Source organism: Mobula birostris, chromosome 20 (assembly GCF_030028105.1).
Source record: "Mobula birostris isolate sMobBir1 chromosome 20, sMobBir1.hap1, whole genome shotgun sequence".
Taxonomy (NCBI): domain Eukaryota; kingdom Metazoa; phylum Chordata; class Chondrichthyes; order Myliobatiformes; family Myliobatidae; genus Mobula; species Mobula birostris.
Genome location: NC_092389.1, coordinates 47,172,294 through 47,197,483, shown reverse-complemented (window position 1 = coordinate 47,197,483; position 25,190 = coordinate 47,172,294). Strand labels below are relative to the sequence as shown.

Below are 25,190 nucleotides of genomic sequence, written 5' to 3'. Positions count from 1 at the left end.
CTCCTTCATTCCCAGACTCATCCTCATGAACCTCCTCTGGACTCTCTCCAGTGACAATATGTCCTTACTGAGATAAGGGGCCCAAAACTGTTGACAACACCCCAGCTGCAGCCTGACTAGTGTCTTATAAAGCTTCAGCATTACCTCCTTGTTTTTATATTTTGTTCCCCTTGAAATAAATGCCAACATTGCGTTTGCCTTCTTTACCTCACGCTCAACCTGTGAAGTAACATTCTGGGAGTATTGCACAACAACTCCCAAGTCCCTTGGCACCTCTGATTTTTTTTTTTTTTGCAAGTTCAAAAATTTGTTTTATTTAGCAAGCAGCCAAACCAATGACTAGAGATCAATACGCTTCACCTAGGTACCTGTTCTTCAGCTACGATTTCCTCTGTTTATGCCTCTTCTTCCTCCCTTTGAAATGTTTATACCTCTTCGGCTAATGATTTGTTGCCCTTGAGCTGCAATTCTCCCCATCTGTGAATAAAGCTGTACTCTTCACAAAGGTTTAGGTTGTGTGATGGCAGCATCAGCTGAACTAGGAGGATCCTGGCTAGTGGATGGAATATCGGCTTCGTCTGAAGGCTGGGCAGATTCTTCCTCCTGAGGTCTTTCAATTTCTAACACAACGGCTGAACTAAGCCCTTCTTGATCTGCTCCTTCTGTCACAATGGGGGTGCTGGGAACAGACCCAGATGCAAGACACAGACACTGGAGTATAAGGAACAGGACTTGACTAGAGTAGGGACGTGACACGATTCAGGCAAGGAGCAGGGACAAGAATGCAGAGTTGGGCTAGGGAAAGCGGGACTAGGACTAGGAACCATGGACTAGGCTTGGACTCCGAGCCCGAGACTGGACAAGGACCCAGAACCTGGGTCTTGCCTCGGGCTCGGACCCCGGAACCGGGCAAGGACATGACATGGCTTGAGGCTGGGGACTTGGGTCTTGAGCTTGGCTGCGGGATCCTCGAGGCTTGGGGTCCTGGGTCATCATCACCACCTCCAGATTCAACTGTGCTGGACAGATTGCTGGTGCATGTTGCAACCATAGGAACAGACTGGGAGGCATGCTCAGTTATATCTGTTTGTGGTCCCTCACTGAAAACAGTCACTGGTGCATGAACTTGCAGCGGTGTGCTCGGTACACTGCAGCCTCCAGATTCATCTTCGTGAACAGCAGCAAGGTAAATTGGTGTTTCATACATTGCTAAACCTCCTTGTGAGGCCAATTGCCCCAGATCAGACTGACTTCAACCAGTTTGATTCCTATCTTCGGGTGGTCCAAACCTAAATTGAGGTACTCCTGCAACCTGGGGAGAATGAATGGCTTCTGCAAACCCATCTGATCGGTGGGGCACAACAAGTACTGGGCACCATTCTGTCATCTTCATCAACAAAATGTCAGGGGGACGTCACGTGATGACGTGGGATTGAGACCTGTAAATCCAGCTCTCCTGTAAAAAAGCAGCAAAGTACTGTTTAAACAAAGAAGAGTTAATAAATAGTTTTTAAGAACTACTTATAAACTAGTCAAGACTATTTTACGATATGCCTCGTAAACAGCAACAGAGGAAAACTGCGGTTTTGAAGTCCCCGCGAGATGGGAAGGAAAAAGGGCCTATTACAGCGATGGAACCTCGGGCTCAGGTTGGATCTCCTTCGGAGGAGACACATTTTATCTCTGGCGTTGAAGAACAGGGGGCAATGGCGGCAGCAGCCGTCCCTGGGAAGACGAAGCGGGAATTGCGCATGCGTAAAGAAGTAGGCAAAACCACAACATGACCAAAATCCGCGACCAATTTTAATAAATTGTTTGAGATTTCAAGGCAAAGAAAGGAATCTACAGGTGGCTGCCCAAGCTGCCAAGAATAGAAAAGGGCCATTGAAGGGAACAAAATTTTTTTCTACCCTGACATAAGTTATGAAGAGAAGGAAGAAGTTCAACCCAGTGAAAAAAGTCCTATGCGATCATGGTTATCAATTTATACTGTGCTATCCTGCAACCTTGAAGATTTTTTTGCCTGGCGGAGAAAGAAGATTTTTTGATGATTACCGGAAAGCGGAGGAGTTTGTGCCAGAATCTTTGAATATTCACCAGACACAAGAAGAAATCTAGGGGAGTGAGATGGATTAAAGATGAAGGCTGGGACAGGGAATACACTTGGTGGATTTTTAAAGGTGGAAAAATATATAAATGTATTATTAAATATGTGATAGAGGGGAAGAAATGTAAAAGTTTGAGGAATATTAGTTGGGAATAGTGACATTAAATTTCTTTTAATATATTTATAATTTTTTTTGTTACAGGGAGCTGGAAGAAATACTGACCAATCGCTACGGGATTCATGTGTGCAATCGTGGCGACAGCCATGACCCGCAAAATGGAGGGGGTTTTTTTCACTCACAACATTAGTAGGGGGGCATTTTGTTATTTTTCTTTTTATATCATATCTATCCTTTATTTCTTTTTGCCTGGATGATGGGGGGGGGGGAACACAGCAACATGGTGAAGTTTAAAGAGATTCCCCAAGAAACTATGAGAGTTGAGGTGTTAAGTAATGTTTTAGATTGGAGTAATTTGGTTAGGAATAATGACTAACTTATTGAATTTTTTGAGTTTTAAGGTTAATGGGCTTAACGGACCGGTGAAAAGAAACAGAATTTTAACACACATTAAGAAAATGAAGGTAGATATAGCCTTCTTGCAGGAAGCACACTCAACAGAAACAGAACATCAGAAATTAAAGAGAGACTGGGTGGGAAGTGTTGTTGCAGCTTCATTTAGTTCAAAAGTGAGGGGAGTAGCAATATTGATCAATAAAACGTTACCAATTAGAATACAAAATGTAATAACTGATTCTGCGGGGAGATATATGATTATACACTGCCAACTTTTTTCCAAATTATGGACCCTCATCAATATTTATGCACCAAATGAAAATGATGCAAAATTTATACAAGAAGCTTTTTTGAATTTAGCTGACGCACATGATAAAATATTAATAGGTGGAGACTAACTTTTACCTAGACCCAGTCTTAGATAGATCAACCAAGGCTGTTACAAAATCGAAAGTAGTAAAACTAACTTTATCATCGGTAAAAGATTTAAATTTGCTTGATATATGGAGAAAAATTAACCCCAAAGAAAGAGACTATTTGTTCTATTCTAACAGACATAAAACTTACTGAAGGATAGATCTTTTTCTATTATGAATGAATATTCAAGACAGAGTGAAAAATATGGAATATAAAGTGAGAATATTGTCAGATCGCTCTCCTTAGATCCCCTCCAGTTTGCCTACCAGCCCCGACTAAGAGTTGAGGATGCCATCTTCTACCTGCTGAACCGTGTCTACGCCCACCTGGACAAGCCAGCGAGCGCTGTGAGGGTCATGTTTTTTGACTTCTCCAGTGCGTTCAACACCATCCGCCCTGCTCTGCTGGGGGAGAAGCTGACAGCGATGCAGGTGGATGCTTCCCTGGTGTCATGGATTCTTGATTACCTGACTGGCAGACCACAGTACGTGTGCTTGCAACACAGTGTGTCCGACAGAGTGATCAGCAGCACTGGGGCTCCACAGGGGACTGTCTTGTCTCCCTTTCTCTTCACCATTTACACCTCGGACTTCAACTACTGCACAGAGTCTTCTCATCTTCAGAAGTTTTCTGATTACTCTGCCATAGCTGGATGCATCAGCAAGGGAGGTGAGGCTGAGTACTGGGCTACTGTAGGAAACTTTGTCACATGGTGTCAGCAGAATTATCTGCAGCTTAATGTGAAAAAGACTACGGAGCTGGTGGTAGACCTGAGGAGAGCTAAGGTACCGGTGACCCCTGTTTCCATCCAGGGGGTCAGTGTGGACATGGTGGAGGATTAGAAATAGCTGGGGATACATATTGACAAATAAACTGGACTGGTCAAAGAACACTGTGGCTGTCTACAAGAAGGGTCAGAGCCGTCTCTATTTCCTGAGGAGACTGAGGTCCTTTAACGTCTGTCGGACGATGCTGAGGATGTTCTACAAGTCTGTGGTGGCCAGTGCTATCATGTTTGCTGTTGTGTGCTGGGGCAGCAGGCTGAGAGTAGCAGACACCAACAGAATCAACAAACTTATTCATAAGGCCAGTGATGTTGTGGGGATGGAAATGGACTCTCTCACGGTGGTGTCTGAAAAGAGGATGCTGTCTAAGTTGCATGACATCTTGGTGAATGTCTCCCATCCACCACATAATGTACTGGGTGGGCACAGGAGTACATTCAGCCAGAGACTCATTCCTTCAAGATGCAGCACAGAGCGTCATAGGAAGTCATTCCTGCCTGTGGCCATCAAACTTTTCAACTCCTCCCTTGGAGGGTTAGACACCCTGTGCCGATAGGCTGGTCCTGGACTTATTTCATAATTTACTGGCATAATTTACAGAGTACTATTTAACTATTTATGGTTCTATTACTATTTATTATTTATGGTGCAACTGTAACAAAAACCAAGTTCCCCCTGGGATCAATAAAGTATGACTATGGCTTTATTAATGACAATAATAATGACAGAAAAGGAAGAAGCAACTTATAGATGGAGATTTAATTCAATATTATTAAAATGTCAAGATTTTTGTGATTTTATGAAAAAACAGATCCAATTTTTTTTTTGGATACAAACTGTCATTCAGTTGATGATAAATTTGTATTATGGGATGCGACGAAAGCATATTTGAGGGGTCAGATAATAAGTTATACGTCTAAAATTAAGAAGGAATATATGGTAAAATTAGATCAATTGGAAAAAGAGATTACAAAATTAGAAAAAGAATCTCAAAGACATATGATAGAAGAAAAACCAAGACAACTTGTCAATAAGAAGTTACAATATAATACACGCTTCAGGCACATCGAACAGAAAAAGAAATCATGAGAACTAAGCAAAGGTATTATGAGTTAGGTGAGAGATCACACAGAATTCTTGCTTGGCAGTTGAAAACAGAACAGGCTTCCAAAACGATAAATGCAATTAGAACAAGTGCAAATAAAATTACAAAACTATAAACCTTTAGAAATTAATGAAACCTTCAAAAGTTTCTACTCTGAATTATATCAATCGGAATCACAAAACGATGTTAATGAGATAGAAAGATCTTTATCACAAATAACTCGTCCAAAATTCAATTTGGAAGAACAGAAAGGATTAGATATGCCTTTTACCTTAAAAGAGGTTGAAGAAGCTTTAGGATCACTTCAAAGTAATAAATCTCCAGGAGAGGATGGTTTTCCGCCTGAATTTTATAAAAAGTTTAAAGATTTATTAATTTCTCCTTTTATGGAGTTAATACGTCAAGTGGAAAAAATACATAAACTCCCAGAATCTTTCTCAACAGTGATTGTAATAGTATTGCAAAAAAAGGTAGAGATCCTTTCAAACCAGCATCATATAGGCCTATTTCTTTGTTGAACACGGATTATAAAATAATAGCAAAAATTTTATCTAATTGATTATCTAAATATTTATCAAAATTAATACATATGGATCAAACAGGAGTTATTAAAATAGACAATTGGCAGATAATGTAACTCGGCTACTTAGTATAATTCATTTGGCACAAAAAAGGGAGGAAATAAGTATGGTAGTAGCCTTGGATGCAGAAAAAGCACTTGATAGATTGGAATGGGATTTTTTATTTAAAGTATTAGAAAAATATGGGTTAGGAGTACCTTTTATAAACTGGATTAAAACCTTAAACACTAATCTTAACGCTAAAGTAGTGACAAATAGTCAAATTTCAACACCATTCCAGTTAAAAAGGTCAACTAGACAATGTTGACCATTATCACCTGCTTTACTTGTATTGGCAAGAGAACCATTAGCAGAACTAATTAGAATTGATTCAGATATTAAGGGTTTTAGAGTTAATCAGGAGGAATATAAGATTAATTTATTTGCTGATGATGTTTTGATTTATTTAACAAACCCACTGCATTTGTTACGTAAACTACCTTCTGGACTGGAAGAATATGGGAAAGTATCAGAGTGTAATTGGGATAAAAGTGAAATCTTACCTCTTACTCAAGGAGATTATAGAAACATAGAAAATAGGTGCAGGAGTAGGCCATTCGGCCCTTCAAGCCTGCACCGCCATTTATTATGATCATGGCTGATCATCCAACTCAGAACCCCGCTCCAGCCTTCCCTCCATACCCCCTGACCCCCGTAGCCACAAGGGCCATATCTAACTCCCTCTTAAATATAGCCAATGAACTGGCCTCAACTGTTTCCTGTGGCAGAGAATTCCACAGATTCACCACTCTCTGTGTGAAGAAGTTTTTCCTAATCTCGGTCCTAAAAGGCTTCCCCTCTATCCTCAAACTGTGGCCCCTCGTTCTGGACTTCCCCAACATCAGGAACAATCTTCCTGCATCTAGCCTGTCCAATCCCTTTTGGATCTTATACGTTTCAATCAGATCCCCCCTCAATCTTCTAAATTCCAACGAGTACAAGCCCAGTTCATCCAGTCTTTCTTCATATGAAAGTCCTGCCATCCCAGGAATCAATCTGGTGAACCTTCTTTGTACTCTCTCTATGGCAAGGATGTCTTTCCTCAGATTAGGGGACCAAAACTGCACACAATACTCCAGGTGTGGTCTCACCAAGGCCTTGTACAACTGCAGTAGTACCTCCCTGCTCCTGTACTCGAATCCTCTCGCTATAAATGCCAGCATACCATTCGCCTTTTTCACCGCCTGGTGTACCTGCATGCCCACTTTCAATGACTGGTGTATAATGACACCCAGGTCTCGTTGCACCTCCCCTTTTCCTAATCTGCCACCATTCAGATAATAATCTGTTTTCCTATTTTTGCCACCAAAGTGGATAAGTGGATAACTTCACATTTATCCACATTAAATTGCATCTGCCATGAATTTGCCCACTCACCCAACCTATCCAAGTCACCCTGCATCCTCTTAGCATCCTCCTCACAGCTAACACTGCCACCCAGCTTCGTGTCATCCGCAAACTTGGAGATGCTGCATTTAATTCCCTCATCCAAGTCATGAATATATATTGTAAACAACTGGGGTCCCAGCACTGAGCCTTGCGGTACCCCACTAGTCACCGCCTGCCATTCTGAAAAGGTCCCGTTTATTCCCACTCTTTGCTTCCTGTCTGCTAACCAATTCTCCATCCACATCAATACCTTACCCCCAATACCATGTGCTTTAAGTTTGCACACTAATCTCCTGTGTGGGACCTTGTCAAAAGCCTTCTGAAAATCCAAATATACCACATCCACTGGTTCTCCCCTATCCACTCTACTAGTTACATCCACAAAAAATTCTATGAGATTCATCAGACATGATTTTCCTTTCACAAATCCATGCTGACGTTGTCGGATCATTTCACCGCTTTCCAAATATGCTGTTATCACATCCTTGACAACTGACTCCAGCAGTTTCCCCACCACCGACGTTAGGCTAACCGGTCTATAATTCCCCGGTTTCTCTCTCCCTCCTTTTTTAAAAAGTGGGGTTACATTAGCCACCCTCCAATCCTCAGGAACTAGTCCAGAATCTAACGAGTTTTGAAAAATTATCACTAATGCATCCACTATTTCTTGGGCTACTTCCTTAAGCACTCTGGGATGCAGACCATCTGGCCCTGGGGATTTATCTGCCTTCAATCCCTTCAATTTACCTAACACCACTTCCCTACTAACATGTATTTCGCTCAGTTCCTCCATCTCACTGGACCCTCTGTCCTTTACTAATTCTGGAAGATTATTTATGTCCTCCTTAGTGAAGACAGAACCAAAGTAATTATTCAATTGGTCTGCCATGTCCTTGCTCCCCATAATCAATTCACCTGTTTCTGTCTGCAGGGGACCTACATTTGTCTTTACCAGTCTTTTCCTTTTTACGTATCTATAAAAGCTTTTACAGTCAGTTTTATGTTCCCTGCCAGTTTTCTCTCATAATCTTTTTTCCCCTTCCTAAATAAGCCCTTTGTCCTCCTCTGCTGAACTCTGAATTTCTCCCAGTCCTCAGGTGAGCCACTTTCTCTGGCTAATTTGTATGCTTCTTCTTTGGAATTGATACTATCCCTAATTTCTCTTGTCAGCCAAGGGTGCACTACCTTCCTTGATTTATTCTTCTGCCAAACTGGGATGAACAATTGTTGTAGTTCATCCATGCAACCTTTAAATGCTTGCCATTGCATATCCACCGTCAATCCTTTAAGTGTCATTTGCCAGTCTATCTTAGCTAATTCACATCTCATACCTTCAAAGTTACCCCTCTTTAAGTTCAGAACCTTTGTTTCTGAATTAACTCTGTCACTCTCCATCTTAATGAAGAATTCCACCATATTATGGTCACTCTTACCCAAGGGGCCTCTCACGACAAGGTTGCTAATTAACCCGTCCTCATTGCTCAAAACCCAGTCCAGAATAGCCTGCTCTCTAGTTGGTTCCTCGACATGTTGGTTCAAAAAAGTCAATGTCGATTAGCTACCCAATTTAGATGGCCGATAAATGGTATAAAGTATTTAGGAATAAGACTTCATAATGATATAAAGAATTTATATAAATTGAATTATTTACCACTATTGAAAAAAATTCAAGAAGATGGATGATATTATCAATAACATTAGTGGGTAGAGTCAATGCTGCAAAAATGAATATATTTCCTAGATCATAGTATTTATTTCAAACACTACCAATACAACTGCCACAGAATTTTTTCAAGAGTTAAATAAATGTGTGAGGAAATTTCTTTGGAAAGGTAAGATGTCCAAGAAATAGTGGATGCATTAGTGATAATTTTTCAAAACTCGTTAGATTCTGGACTAGTTCCTGAGGATTAGAGGGTGGCTAATGTAACCCCACTTTTTAAAAAAAGGAGGGAGAGAGAAACCAGGGAATTATAGGCCGGTTAGCCTAACGTCGGTGGTGGGGAAACTGCTGGAGTCAGTTATCAAAGATGTGATAACATCACATTTGGAAAGCGGTGAAATCATCGGACAAAGTCAGCATGGATTTGTGCAGGGAAAATCATGTCTGACAAATCTCATAGAATTTTTTGTGGATGTAACTAGTAGAGTGGATAGGGGAGAACCAGTGGATGTGGTATATTTGGATTTTCAAAAGGCTTTTGACAAGGTCCCACACAGGAGATTAGTGTGCAAACTTAAAGCACATGGTATTGGGGGTAAGGTATTGATGTGGATGGAGAATTGGTTAGCAGACAGGAAGCAAAGAGTGGGAATAAACGGGACCTTTTCAGAATGGCAGGCGGTGACTAGTGGGGTACCGCAAGGCTCAGTGCTGGGACCCCAGTTGTTTACAATATATATTCATGACTTGGATGAGGGAATTAAATGCAGCATCTCAAGTTTGCGGATGACACGAAGCTGGGTGGCAGTGTTAGCTGTGAGGAGGATGCTAAGAGGATGCAGAGTGACTTGGATAGGTTGGGTGAGTGGGCAAATTCATGGCAGATGCAATTTAATGTGGATAAATGTGAAGTTATCCACTTTGGTAGCAAAAATAGGAAAACAGATTATTATCTGAATGGTGGCCGATTAGGAAAAGGGGAGGTGCAACGAGACCTGGGTGTCATTATACACCAGTCATTGAAAGTGGGCATGCAGGTACAGCAGGCGGTGAAAAAGGCGAATGGTATGCTGGCATTTATAGCGAGAGGATTTGAGTACAGGAGCAGGGAGGTACTATTGCAGTTGTACAAGGCCTTGGTGAGACCACACCTGGAGTATTGTGTGCAGTTTTGGTCCCCTAATCTGAGGAATGACATCCTTGCCATAGAGGGAGTACAAAGAAGGTTCACCAGATTGATTCCTGGGATGGCAGGACTTTCATATGAAGAAAGACTGGATGAACTGGGCTTGTACTCGTTGGAATTTAGAAGATTGAGGGGGGATCTGATTGAAACGTATAAAATCCTAAAGGGATTGGACAGGCTAGATGCAGGAAGATTGTTCCCGATGTTGGGGAAGTCCAGAACAAGGGGTCACAGTTTGAGGATAAAGGGGAAGCCTTTTAGGACCGAGATTAAGAAAAACTTCTTCACTCAGAGAGTGGTGAATCTGTGGAATTCTCTGCCACAGGAAGCAGTTGAGGCCAGTACATTGGCTATATTTAAGAGGGAGTTAGATATGGCCCTTGTGGCTACGGGGATCAGGGGGTATGGAGGGAAGGCTGGGGCGGGGTTTTGAGTTGGATGATCAGCCATGATCATAATAAATGGCGGTGCAGGCTCGAAGGGCCGAATGGCCTACTCCTGCACCTATTTTCTATGTTTCTATGTCAAGAATATCATTGGAAAAATTGACATGGAAATTTGAGTTAGGAGGGTTACAACTTCCAAATTTTAAGAATTATTACAAAGCAAATCAACTTAGATTTATTGCATCTTTCTTTGACGAACAAAAACCGGCATGGATTAGAATAGAATTAGATAAGATAGGAGAAAATATACCCGAAGATTTTATATAGAAATGGGAATCTAAATGGCTATGGGAAAAGAAAAAATCTCCTATATTAAAACATTTGATTGATCTATGGAATACGATAAATGTTGATGATGAAATGAAGAAATCTTTACCAGCAAGAAGACCTTTGATCCAAAACGGACTTATTCCTTTTACAATGGATAATCAACTTTTATATAATTGGTACCAAAAAAGGCATTAGATGTATTGGAGACTGTTATGAAGGAGGTATATTGATGTCATTTGAACAATTAAAGAATAAATATAAAATATCAAATAACACGCTCTTTTGTTATCTTCAATTAACATAGAAACATAGAAAATAGGTGCAGGAGTAGGCCATTCGGCCCTTCAAGCCTGCACCGCCATTTATTATGATCATGGCTGATCATCCAACTCAGAACCCCGCCCCAGCCTTCCCTCCATAGCCCCGATCCCCGTAGCCACAAGGGCCATATCTAACTCCCTCTTAAATATAGCCAATGAACTGGCCTCAACTGTTTCCTGTGGCAGAGAATTCCACAGATTCACCACTCTCTGTGTGAAGAAGTTTTTCCTAATCTCGGTCCTAAAAGGCTTCCCCTCTATCCTCAAACTGTGGCCCCTCGTTCTGGACTTCCCCAACATCAGGAACAATCTTCCTGCATCTAGCCTGTCCAATCCCTTTAGGATCTTATACGTTTCAATCAGATCCCCCCTCAATCTTCTAAATTCCAACGAGTACAAGCCCAGTTCATCCAGTCTTTCTTCATATGAAAGTCCTGCCATCCCAGGAATCAATCTGGTGAACCTTCTTTGTACTCTCTCTATGGCAAGGATGTCATTCCTCAGATTAGGGGACCAAAACTGCACACAATACTCCAGGTGTGGTCTCACCAAGGCCTTGTACAACTGCAGTAGTACCTCCCTGCTCCTGTACTCGAATCCTCTCGCTATAAATGCCAGCAAACCATTCGCCTTTTTCACCGCCTGCTGTACCTGCATGCCCACTTTCAATGACTGGTGTATAATGACACCCAGGTCTCGTTGCACCTCCCCTTTTCCTAATCTGCCACCATTCAGATAATAATCTGTTTTCCTATTTTTGCCACCAAAGTGGATAAGTGGATAACTTCACATTTATCCACATTAAATTGCATCTGCCATGAATTTGCCCACTCACCCAACCTATCCAAGTCACCCTGCATCCTCTTAGCATCCTCCTCACAGCTAACACTGCCACCCAGCTTCGTGTCATCCGCAAACTTGGAGATGCTGCATTTAATTCCCTCATCCAAGTCATTAATATATATTGTAAACAACTGGGGTCCCAGCACTGAGCCTTGCGGTACCCTACTAGTCACCGCCTGCCATTCTGAAAAGGTCCCGTTTATTCCCACTCTTTGCTTCCTGTCTGCTAACCAATTCTCCATCCACATCAATACCTTACCCCCAATACCATGTGCTTTAAGTTTGCACACTAATCTCCTGTGTGGGACCTTGTCAAAAGCCTTTTGACAATCCAAATATACCACATCCACTGGTTCTCCCCTATCCACTCTACTAGTTACATCCACAAAAAATTCTATGAGATTCGTCAGACACGATTTTCCCTTCACAAATCCATGCTGACTTTGTCCGATGATTTCACCGCTTTCCAAATGTGATGTTATCACATCTTTGATAACTGACTCCAGCAGTTTCCCCACCACCGACGTTAGGCTAACCGGTCTATAATTCCCCGGTTTCTCTCTCCCTCCTTTTTTAAAAAGTGGGGTTACATTAGCCACCCTCCAATCCTCAGGAACCAGTCCAGAATCTAACGAGTTTTGAAAAATTATCACTAATGCATCTACTATTTCTTGGGCTACTTCCTTAAGCACTCTGGGATGCAGACCATCTGGCCCTGGGGATTTATCTGCCTTCAATCCTTTCAATTTACCTAACACCACTTCCCTACTAACATGTATGTCGCTCAGTTCCTCCATCTCACTGGACCCTCTGTCCCCTACTATTTCTGGAAGATTATTTATGTCCTCCTTAGTGCAGACAGAACCAAAGTAATTATTCAATTGGTCTGCCATGTCCTTGCTCCCCATAATCAATTCACCTGTTTCTGTCTTTAGGGGACCTACATTTGTCTTTACCAGTCTTTTCCTTTTCACGTATCTATAAAAGCTTTTACAGTCAGTTTTATGTTCCCTGCCAGTTTTCTCTCATAATCTTTTTTCCCCTCCCTAAATAAGCCCTTTGTCCTCCTCTGCTGAACTCTGAACTTCTCCCAGTCCTCAGGTGAGCCACTTTCTCTGGTTAATTTGTATGCTTCTTCTTTGGAATTGATACTATCCCTAATTTCTCTTGTCAGCCACGGGTGCACTACCTTCCTTGATTTATTCTTTTGCCAAACTGGGATGAACAATTGTTGTAGTTCATCCATGCAACCTTTAAATGCTTGCCATTGCATATCCAGCGTCAATCCTTTAAGTGTCATTTGCCAGTCTATCTTAGCTAATTCACGTCTCATACCTTCAAAGTTACCCCTCTTTAAGTTCAGAACCTTTGTTTCTGAATTAACGATGTCACTCTCCATCTTAATGAAGAATTCCACCATATTATGGTCACTCTTACCCAAGGGGCCTCTCACGACAAAATTGCGAATTAACCCTTCCTCATTGCTCAAAACCCAGTCCAGAATAACCTGCTCTCTAGTTGGTTCCTCGACATGTTGGTTCAAAAAACCATCCCGCATACATTCCAAGAAATCCTCTTCCTCAGCACCTTTACCAATTTGGTTCACCCAATCTACATGTAGATTGAAGTCACCCATTATAACTGCTGTTCCTTTATTGCACACATTTCTAATTTCCTGTTTCATACCATCTCCGACCTCACTACTACTGTTAGGTGGCCTGTACACAACTCCCACCAGCGTCTTCTGCCCCTTAGGGTTACGCAGCTCTACCCATATCGATTCCACATCTTCCCGGCTTATGTCCTTCCTTTCTATTGCGTTAATCTCTTCTTTAACCAGCAACGCCACCCCACCTCTCCTTCCTTCATGTCTATCCCTCCTGAATATTGAATATCCTTGAACGTTGAGCTCCCATCCTTGGTCACCCTGGAGCCATGTCTCTGTGATCCCAACTATATCATAATCATTAATAGCAATCTGCACTTTCAATTCATCCACCTTATTACGAATGCTCCTTGCATTGACACACAAAGCCTTCAGGCGCTCTTTTACAACTCTCTTAGACCTTATACAATTATGTTGAAAAGTGGCCCTTTTTAATGCTTGCCCTGGATTTGTCGGCCTGCCACTTTTACTTTTCTCCTTAGTACTTTTTGCTTCTACCCTCACTTTACACCCCTCTGTCTCTCTGCACTTGTTCCCATCCCCCTGTTGTGAACTAACCTCCTCACGCCTTGCCTCTTTAATTTGATTCCCACCCCCCAACCATTCTAGTTTAAAGTCACCTCAGTAGCCCTCGCTAATCTCCCTGCCAGGATATTGGTCCCCCTAGGAGTCAAGTGTAACCCGTCCTTTTTGTACAGGTCACGCCTGTGCCAAAAGAGATCCCAATGATCCAAAAACTTGAATCCCTGCCCCCTGCTCCAATCCCTCAGCCACGCATTTATCCGCCACCTCATCGCATTCCTACTCTCACTGTCGCGTGGCACAGGCAGTAATCCCGAGATTACTACCTTTGCAGTCCTTTTTCTCAACTCCCTTCCTAGCTCCCTATATTCTCCTTTCAGGACCTCATCCCTTTTCCTACCTATGTCATTGGTACCTATATGTACCACGACCTCTGGCTCCTCACCCTCCCACTTCAGGATATCTTGGACACGATCAGAAGTATCCCGGACCCTGGCACCAGGGAGGCAAACTACCATCCGGGTCTCTGGACTGCATCCACAGAATCGCCTAACTGACCCCCTTACTATCGAGTCCCCTATTACTACTGTCCTCCTCTTCCTTTCCCTACCCTTCTGAGCTACAGGGCCGGACTCTGTGCCGGAGGCACGGCCACTGTCGCTTCCCCCGGGTAAGATGTCCCCCCCAACAGTACTCAAACAGGAGTACCTGTTGTTAAGGGGCACAGCCACCGGGGTACTCCCTATTACCTGACTCTTCCCCTTCCCCCTCCTAACCGTGACCCACTTGTCTGCCTCCCGTGGCCCCGGCGTGACCACCTGCCTGGAACTCCTCTCTATCAACTCCTCACTCTCCCTGACCAGACGAAGGTCATCCAGCTGCAGCTCCAGTTCCGTAACGCGGTCCCTTAGGAGCTGCATCTCGATGCACTTGGTGCAGATGTAGACGTCCGGGAGGCTTGGAGACTCCAGAGTCTCCCACATCCGACACCGAGAACAGCAAACTGCCCTCACACTCATACTGCCCCTCTCCTCAAATAACAACAGAAAATGAATGCCAAACCTTCCTCGCCTCGCCCGTTTCCGCCTAAGCCCGTTGTGCCGAAGCCCTTAAGTCTTCACTCTGCTCCCTGCTCACTCCGCCGTCTGCAAACTACGCTGCCCGCTCTATGAGGCTCTGTTCCTTTTAAATCTGCCGCGCTGCACTGCCCGACGTCACACGCCTGCGCAGTCCCGCCTCTCACAACGCCGTTGGAGAAAAAAAAAAATAATGAAAATTTCAAAAATGTCTTTCTCGGCACTCCCACTCAGACTCTCAGACTCCTTCTTCGAATCAAACCCGAAGCAGGATTTCTGCCCTTTTAGATCTGCCGCGCTGCACTGCCCGACGTCTCTTAATTAAGGGCTTATTTAAGAGACCAACTGGGTCAAATAATGTTTTTGCCGAAACCTAATGAAATTGAAATTTTAATTCAAAAAGGAAAAATTTTAAAAATTATTTCTTTTATGTATAATCTGATTCAAAAACAGACACTTAAACAAGGAATTCACAAGTCAAGACAAAAGTGGGAAATGGATTTGAGTATTAATATTGATGAAACAAATTGGTCAAGACTGTCTTGACAGTATGACAAATACAATAAATGTTCGACTCAGATTAGTAGAATATAATTTTTTACACCAATTATATATTATACGGCAAAGAATAAATAGATTAACTTCAAACTTACCTGATCAATGTTCTCGGTGTAATCAAGAAATTGGTACTTTTTTTACATTCTACTTGGTCCTGTTCCAATATTCAACCTTTTTGGATAAATTTAAGAGATTTATTGGAACAAATTACTGGAACTCAACTTCCACATGACCCGATATTATTTTTATTAGGTGACATTGAAGGGATAAAATTGAAACTTAAATAGAATAAATACCAGAAAGAATTTATAAAAATTGCACTGGCAGTAGCCAAGAAGGCTATAGCAGTTACTTGGAAATCGGATTCGTATTTAAGTATGGATCGTTGGAATAATGATATTTTTAGCTGTATTCCACTTGAAAAAATTACTTATAATTTAAGAGATAAATATGATACATTTTTGAATATTTGGCGTCTTTTTTTTTTTACGAAAGATAGGTTGGCATATCTAGGTGCTCCAATGATAAAGATGTTGGGCCTTTGGGGAAAGTAACAAATAAATATATTAAATTTATTTTGAATCCCATGGAGCATGTGGAGACCTTTCAATATCCAGTCAGTCTTTCTTTCTTTCTTTTTTTTTCTTTTTCTTTTCTTTCTTTTAGGTAGGGGTATATATCGGGGGGGAAGGGTTAAGGGAGGGGGAGAGCGTAGATATTATTATTTCATGTAATCATGTTTGAAAACTCAATAAAAATTATATATAAAAAATGTTGCTGCACACCTCCAATGCCTGGAGTAAGCTGAATTCCCCCTCGACTTGATGAAGGTCGCCTCGCTGGTGGAAATCTCTGCGCAGGTGGTCCCAGTTCTGGGGCTGGAGGTTGTATTGTAAGTCTTGGTGGAAGAGGATGTGCTGGTCTCCTTGGTGAGCATCGAGCTCGTGAAGCTGGTCTTTCAGCAACTGCCTGTTGCTGTCTTGGAGTTTCTGGTGTGCAGGATTCCGTGGTGGTGACACAACCTTCACCTCCAGAATTATCCTCTGAAACTTGAGAACTTTCTTTTTTAGCTTGTTCATCTGTACTAGGATCTGTCCCATCAGCAGCCTCAACATTGCCATCATCATAATTATCTTCTCCCTCAGGACTACCCTCATTACTATCTACACCATCACCATCCTCAATACCAGTATCATCATCATTGTCCTCTTCATTGTCTGGATCTTCATCACTCTCAATAATAATGTATTCAGTTGGTGTTTGAGAACTTCGTGAATACTGAGTACTTAGCTGATGTTCTAATGGTTGAGGGTCTAAATCCAAAGGGTGAGATGCCTCTTCATTATCTTCCATTAGTTGACAGGTGGGTATTCTTCAATAACCACCTGGGTGATAGAGTCCTGTGAATCCGGGTTCTCAGATTGGATCTGCATTTCGTCGTCTGCATCTGTGTTTTCTTCCATCTCCTGTACATGCTCTTCTGATCGCTGGGTGAGTTTCAATTTCTTTGACTGATGTTCTGAAGACTCATCCTGACCATGAGCTGTATTATCAGCACTGGTCTCTTCGTCATCTTCACGTTGACGTTTAGGCATAGGAGTGGAGCCTGAAACTGTTCAAATACAGCAGTGGAAGTGGATGGTCGTTCCATTGGGGAGTTCTGCACAACATCATAAGGTATGAGATGTGAATTAGCTAAGATAGACTGGCAAATGACACTTAAAGGGTTGACGGTGGATATGCAATGGCAAGCATTTAAAGATCGCATGAATGAACTACAACAATTGTTCATCCCAGTTTGGCAAAAGAATAAATCAAGGAAGGTAGTGCACCCGTGGCTGACAAGGGAAATTAGGGATAGTATCAATTCCAAAGAAGAAGCATACAAATTAGCCAGAAAAAGTGGCTCACCTGAGGACTGGGAGAAGTTCAGAGCTCAGCAGAGGAGGACAAAGGGCTTAATTAGGAAGGGGAAAAAAGATTATGAGAGAAAACTGGCAGGGAACATAAAAACGGACTGTAAAAGCTTTTATAGATATGTGAAAAGAAAAAGATTGGTTAAGACAAATGTAGGTCCCCTACAGACAGAAACAGGTGAATTGATTTTGGGGAGCAAGGACATGGCAGACCAATTGAATAATTACTTTGGTTCTGTCTTCACTAAGGAGGACATAAATAATCTTCCAGAAATAGTAGGGGACAGAGGGTCCAGTGAGATGGAGGAACTGAGCGAAATACATGTTAGTAGGGAAGTGGTGTTAGGTAAATTGAAGGGATTAAAGGCAGATAAATCCCCAGGGCCAGATGGTCTGCATCCCAGAGTGCTTAAGGAAGTAGCCCAAGAAATAGTAGATGCATTAGTGATAATTTTTCAAAACTCTTTAGATTCTGGACTAGTTCCTGAGGATTGGAGGGTGGCTAATGTAACCCCACTTTTTAAAAAAAGAGGGAGAGAGAAACCGGGGAATTATAGACCGGTTAGCCTAACATCGGTGGTGGGGAAAATGCTAGTCAGTTATCAAAGATGTGATAACAGCACATTTGGAAAGCGGTGAAATCATCGGACAAAGTCAGCATGGATTTGTGAAAGGAAAATCATGTCTGACGAATCTCATAGAATTTTTTGAGGATGTAACTAGTAGAGTGGATAGGGGAGAACCAGTGGATGTGGTATATTTGGATTTTCAGAAGGCTTTTGACAAGGTCCCACACAGGACATTAGTGTGCAAACTTAAAGCACATGGTATTGGGGGTAAGGTATTGATGGGGATAGAGAATTGGTTGGCAGACAGGAAGCAAAGAGTGGGAATAAACGGGACCTTTTCAGAATGGCAGGCAGTGACTAGTGGGGTACTGTAAGGCTCAGTGCTGGGACCCCAGTTGTTTACAAAAAAATTAATGACTTGGATGAGGGGATTAAATGCAGCATCTCCAAGTTTGCGGATGACACGAAGCTGGGTGGCGGTGTTGGCTGTGAGGAGGATGCTAAGAGGATGCAGGGTTACTTGGATAGGTTGGGTGAGTGGGCAAATTCATGGCAGATGCAATTTAATGTGGATAAATGTGAAGTTATCCACTTTGGTGGCAAAAACAGGAAAACAGATTATTATCCGAATGGTGGCCGATTAGGAAAAGGGGAGGTGCAACGAGACCTGGGTGTCATTATACGCCAGTCATTGAAAGTGGGCAGGCAGGTACAGCAGGCGGTGAAAAAGGCGAATGGTATGCTGGCATTTATAGCGAGAGGATTCGAGTACAGGAGCAGGGAGATACTACTGCAGTTGTACAAGGCCTTGGTGAGACCACACCTGGAGTATTGTGTGCAGTTTTGGTCCCCTAATCTGAGGAAAGACATCCTTGCCATAGAGGGAGTACAAAGAAAGTTCACCAGATTGATTCCTGGGATGGCAGGACTTTCATATGATGAAAGACTGGATGAACTAGGCTTATACTCATTGGAATTTAGAAGATTGAGGGGGGATCTGATTGAAACATATAAAATCCTAAAGGAATTGGACAGGCTAGATGCAGGAAGATTGTTCCCGATGTTGGGGAAGTCCAGGACGAGGTGTCACAGTTTGAGCAGAAAGGGGAAGCCTTTTAGGACCGAGATGAGGAAAAACTTCTTCACACAGCGAGTGGTGAACCTGTGGAATTCTCAGCCACAGAAAACAGTTGAGGCCAGTTCATTGGCTATATTTAAGAGGGAGTTAGATATGGCCCTTGTGGCTAAAGGGATCAGCGGGTATGGAGAGACGGCTGGTACAGAGTTCTGAGTTGGGTGATCAGCCATGATCAATACTGAATGGTGGTGCAGGCTCGAAGGGCTGAATGGCCTACTCCTGCACCTATTTTCTCTGTTTCTATGTATCAGAAGGGTAGGGAAAGGAAGAGGAGGGCAGTAGTAATAGGGGACTCGATAGTAAGGGGGTCAGAAAGGCAATTCTGTGGATGCAGTCCGGAGACCCGGATGGTAATTTGCCTCCCTGGTGCCAGGGTCCAGGATATTTCTGATCGCGTCCAAGATATTCTGAAGTGGGAGGGAGAGGAGCCAGAGATCGTGGTACATATAGGTACCAATGATATAGGTAGGAAAAGGGGAGAGGTCCTGAAAGGAGAATATAGGGAGTTGAGAAAAAGGTCCACAAAGATAGTAATCTCGGGATTACTGCCTGTGCCATGCGACAGTGAGAGTAGGAATGCAATGAGGTGGAGGATAAATGCGTGGCTGAGGGATTGGAGCAGGGGGCAGGGATTCAAGTTTTTGGATCATTGGGACCTCTTTTGGCGCAGGTGTGACCTGTACAAAAAGGACGGGTTACACTTGAATCCTAGGGGGACCAATATCCTGGCGGGGAGATTTGCGAGGGCTACTGAGGTGACTTCAAACTAGAATGGTTGGGGGGTGGGAATCAAATTAAAGAGACTAGGAGAGAGGAGGTTAGTTCACAACGGGAGGATGGGAACAAGTGCAGAGAGACAGAGGGGTGTAAAATGAGGGTAGAAGCAAAAAGTAGTAAGGTGAAAAGTAAAAGTGGCAGGCCAGCAAATCCAGGGCAAAAATCAAAAAGGGCCACTTTTCAACATAATTGTATAAGGGCTAAGAGTGTTGTAAAAGCGAGCCTGAAGGCTTTATGTGTCAATGCAAGGAGCATTCGTAAAAGGTGGATGAATTAAAAGTGCAGATTGTTATTAATGAATATGATATACTTGGGATTCCCTTTTCCTACCTATGTCATTGGTATCTTCACCCTCCCACTTCAGGATATCTTGGACGCGATCAGAAATATCCCGGACCCTGGCACCTTCCAGGTCGGAGGAGGCACGGCAGGTGAAGGAGCGAGTGCGGGGATTGGCTGAGAAGGAGCGGCTGATTTAAAATTATCAGCTAATATAAGCAAGTCTCGCTCTAGGGGAGCAGCTTTGTCGAGGGAGGTGCCTTGCGAGAAAAGTGCGAGTCTTTGGCTCAGGAGTCTTCGGCGAGGAGGCTGAGAGTGGAGAGAACGCCACAGTTGGAGAGGGTGAGAAGTGGAGAAGAGATGACCGCTAGGCTGATTCAGTGGGCTGTGTGCATGATGTGGGAGGTCAGGGACACTGATGGCGCCTCTGGATCCTACACCTGCGGAAAATGTGTCCAGATTCAGCTTCTGAAGGACCGTGTTGCAGCACTGGAGAGGCAACTGGATGATGTTAGGTTAATCCGGGAGAACGAGAGTTTTCTGGACAGGACCTACAGTGAGGTCGTTACACCCAGGATACAGGAAGGGAGAAGGAGGACGACGATGAACAAGGAAAGGATGCTTGAAGTACAGGAGACCCCGGGGGATGTGTGTCTCGTAAACAGGTTCTCCCTCTTGGAAGCTGTCGGGACAGAAGACAGTGCCAGTCTGAGAGGCGGACGGATCTGCGAGTCAACAATTGGCGCTGAGGCAAAGTCGAGGAGACCGGCGTCAGACAGAGCCGTGGTCGTAGGGGACTCCATAGTGAGAGGTACAGAAAGGGGTTTCTATGGCAACAGGCGAGATTTAAGGATGGTGTGTTGCCTCCCTGGTGCTGGGATCCAGGATGTCACGGACCGATTGCAGGGAATCCTCAAGAATGAAGGTGAACATCCGGAAGTGGTGGTGTATGTCAGCACAAATGATGTGGGGAAGAAGAGGAAAGACGTTCTACAGCGCGACTTCAGAGAACTCGGAAGAAGGCTGAAAAGCAGGACTTCCAGGGTGGTTATCTCCGGTTTGCTTCCAGATCCCTGTGCTGGAGTGGTCAAGGACAGGGAGATAATGGATCTGAATGTGTGGCTGAGGAACTGGTGCAGGAAGCAAGGATTTACATTCTTGGACCACTGGGGTATGTTTCGGGGTGACGGGTTGCACCTTAATAAGCGGGGCACCAGCATTCTGGCAGGCAGCTTTGCCTCTGCAACACGGGTGTGTTTAAACTAAGTAGTGCGGGGAGGGGACAATCTGGAAACATAAGGATGGAGATAAAGGGAAAGTGAGAATAAGAAAAGTTAAGAAAGACAGCAGAATCAACAGAGCAGAAAGATCAAGAAGGGATAGTACAGTATGGCCAAGTGAAATAGGAATTGATATGGGAGGTGAGGGGAGTAATGAATTAAAAGTATTGTATATGAATGCACGGAGTATAAGAAATAAAGTGGATGAGCTTGAGGCTCAGTTGGAAATTGGTAATTATGATGTTGTGGGAATAACAGAGACATGGCTGCAAGTGGACAGGGCCTGGGAAATGAATATTTAAGAGTATACATCCTATCGAAAGGACAGACTGATGGGCAGAGGGGGTGGGGTGGTTCTTTTGGTGAGGAATGATATTCAGTCCCTTGCGAGGGGGGACATAGAATCAGGAGACATAGAGTCAGTATGGATAGAACTGAGAAATTCTAAGGGTAGAAAGACCCTAATGGGAGTTATCTAGTCTGGATGTAGGGTGCAAGTTGAATCAAGAGTTAAAATTGGCATGTCGCAAAGGTAATGCTACAGTTGTTATGGGGGACTTCAACATGCAGGTAGACTGGAGGAATCAGGTTGGTACTGGACCCCAAGAAAGGGAGTTTGTGGAGTCCCTCCGAGATGGATTCTTAGAACAGCTTGTACTGGAGCCTACCAGGGAGAACACAATTCTAGATTTAGTGTTGTGCAATGAACCGGATTTGATCAGGGACCTCGAGGTAAAGGAGCCATTAGGAGGTAGTGACCATAATATGATAAGTTTTAATCTACAATTTGAGAGGGAGAAGGGAAACTTGGAAGGGTCAGTATTGCAGTTGAACAAAGAGAACTATGGTGCTATGAGGGAGGAGCTGGCCAAAGTTCAATGGAACAATACCCTAGCAGGGATGACAGTGGAACAGCAATGGCAAGTGTTTCTGGGAATAATGTGGAAGGAGCAGGATCAGTTCATTCCAAAGAGGAAGAAAGATCCTAAGGGAAGTAAGGGGAGGCCGTGGCTGACAAGGGAAGTAATGGACAGTATAAAAATAAAAGAGAAGAAGTATAACATAGCAAAGACGAGTGGGAAGCCGGAGGATTGGGAAACTTTTAAAGAGCAACAGAAGATAACTAAAAAGGGAATACGTGGAGAAAAAATAAGGTACAAAGGTAAACTAGCCAAGAATATGAAGGAGGATAGTAAAAGCTTCTTTAGGTATGTGAAAAGGAAAAAAATAGTTAAGACCAAAATTGGGCCCTTGAAGACGGAAGCCGGTGAATTTATTATGGGGAACAAGGAAATGGCAGACGAGTTGAACAGGTACTTTGGATCTGTCTTCACTAGGGAAGACACAAACAATCTCCCAGATGGAATAGTGGCCAAAGGACCTAGGGTAATGGATGAATTGAAGGAAATTTATATTAGGCAGGAAATGGTGTTGGATAGGCTGTTGGGTCTGAAGGCTGATAAGTCCCCGGGACCTGATGCTCTGCATCCCGGGGTACTTAAGGAGGTGGCCTTAGAAATCGTGGACGCATTGGTAATCATTTTCCAATGTTCTATAGATTCAGGATCAGTTCCTGTGGATTGGAGGGTGGCTAATGTTGTCCCTCTCTTCAAGAAGGGAGGAAGAGAGAAAACAGGGAATTATAGACCGGTCAGCCTGACGTCGGTGGTGGGAAAGATGCTGGAGTCAATTATAAAAGATGAAATTACAACACATCTGGAGAGTAGTAACAGGATTGGTCTGAGTCAGCATGGATTTACGAAGGGAAATCGCGCTTGACTAATCTTCCGGAATTTTTTGAGGATGTAAGTATGAAAATGGACAAGGGAGAGCCAGTGGATGTTGTGTATCTAGACTTTCTGTAAGCCTTTGATAAGGTCCCACATAGGAGATTAGTGGGCAAAATTAGGGCACATGATATTGGGGGCAGAGTACTGACATGGATTGAAAATTGGCTGGCTGACAGAAAACAAAGAGTAGCGATTAACGGGTCCCTTTCGGAATGGCAGGCGGTGACCAGTGGGGTACCGCAGGGTTCAGTGCTGGGACCGCAGCTGTTTACAATATATATTAATGATTTAGATGAGGGAATTAAAAGTAACATTAGCAAATTTGCTGATGATACAAAGGTGGGTGGCAGTGTGAAATGGGAGGAGGATGTTTTGAGAATGCAGGGTGACTTGGACAGGCTGGGTGAGTGGGCAGATGCATGGTAGATGCAGTTTAATGTGGATAAATGTGAGGTTATCCACTTTGGTGATAAGAACGGGAAGGCAGATTATTATCCACATGGAGTCAAGTTAGGAAAAGGGGAAGCACGAGATCTAGGTGTTCTTGTACATCAGTCACTGAAAACAAGCATGCAAGTACAGCAGGCAGTGAAGAAAGCTAATGGCATGCTGGCCTTCATAACAAGGGGAATTGAGTATAAGAGCAAAGAGGTCCTTCTGCAGCTGTACAGGGCCCTGGTGAGACCACACCTGGAGTACTGTGTGCAGTTTTGGTCTCCAAATTTGAGGAAGGACATTCTTGCTATTGAGGGAGTGCAGCGTAGGTTCACAAGGTTAATTCCCGGGATGGCGGGACTGTCATATGTTGAAAGATTGGAGCGACTGGGCTTGTATACTCTGGAATTTGGAAGGCTGAGCGGGGATCTTATTGAAACATATAAGATTATTAAGGGATTGGACACGCTGGAGGCAGGAAGCATGTTCCCGCTGATGGGCCAGTCTAGAACCAGAGGACACAGTTTAAGAATTAGGGGTAGGCCATTTAGAACGGAGTTGAGGAAAAACTTTTTCACCCAGAGAGTGGTGGATATATGGAATGTTCTGCCCCAAAAGGCTGTGGAGGCCAAGTCTCTGGACGCTTTCAAAAAAGAGATGGATAGAGCTCTTAAAGATAGTGGAATGAAAGGTTATGGGGATAAGGCAGGAACTGGATATTGATAGTGGATGATCAGCCATGATCACAGTGAATGGCGGTGCTGGCTCGAAGGGCCGAATGGCCTACTCCTGCACCTATTGTCTATTGACATCCAGTTCATCTGTACGTGTGAACTTCCCACTGTAGAGGTCATTTACAGAGACAGGTGTGTAATTCATGTTAACACAAATGAATTGAATTAAACTGACTTTATTTCTTACATCCTTCACATACATGAGGAGTAAAATCAATACATTACATCTCCATCTAAATGTGCAACGTGCAATAATAATTTATAATCATTTATAATAAATAGAACAGTCAATGTAATATAGAGTATACTCAAATCAGCGTGAGTTCATCAGTCTGATAGCCTGGTGGAAGAAGCTGTCCGGGAACCTGTTGTTCCTGGCTTTGATACTGCAGTACCTCTTCCTGGATGGTAGCAGCTGGAATAGATTGTGGTTGGGATGGCTTGGATCCCCAGTGATCCCCAATATTTCCATTTTATATTGTTGTGCATACTATTTATTATAAATTAGTATAGTTTGCACATGGCACATTCAGACAGAGACATAACGTAAAGGATTTTACTCCTCAAGTATGTGAAGGATGTAAGAAATAAAGTCAATTCAATCCTTTATAATTGTTGAATGTTATGATATGTTGAGTCCTGACAAACACACCACAGCAAGTTCCTAGTACAGGTAAAGGTAATATTTAAGCCCTGATCCTTTATTTTCCCTCTCAACCCCGTTCTCCAGCTTTCTCCCCATAACCTCTGAAGCTCTGACCCAACAAGACGGCACCAACCCCGCT

General features: G+C 43.3%; 1 long non-coding RNA gene across 1 annotated transcript in view; it reads right to left on the bottom strand.

The window, feature by feature from the left end:
- Positions 1-374: 374 nt before the first annotated feature.
- The window catches only part of LOC140212695 (uncharacterized), a 25,329-nt gene continuing 513 nt past the window's right edge, over positions 375-25,190 (bottom strand). The window contains exons 2-5 of the long non-coding RNA XR_011889779.1: positions 16,273-17,147; positions 15,583-15,658; positions 5,200-5,270; positions 375-1,456 (exon numbers count right to left, since the gene is read on the bottom strand). This is a non-coding gene — a long non-coding RNA (uncharacterized lncRNA). The remainder of the gene's footprint in view (positions 1,457-5,199; positions 5,271-15,582; positions 15,659-16,272; positions 17,148-25,190) is intronic.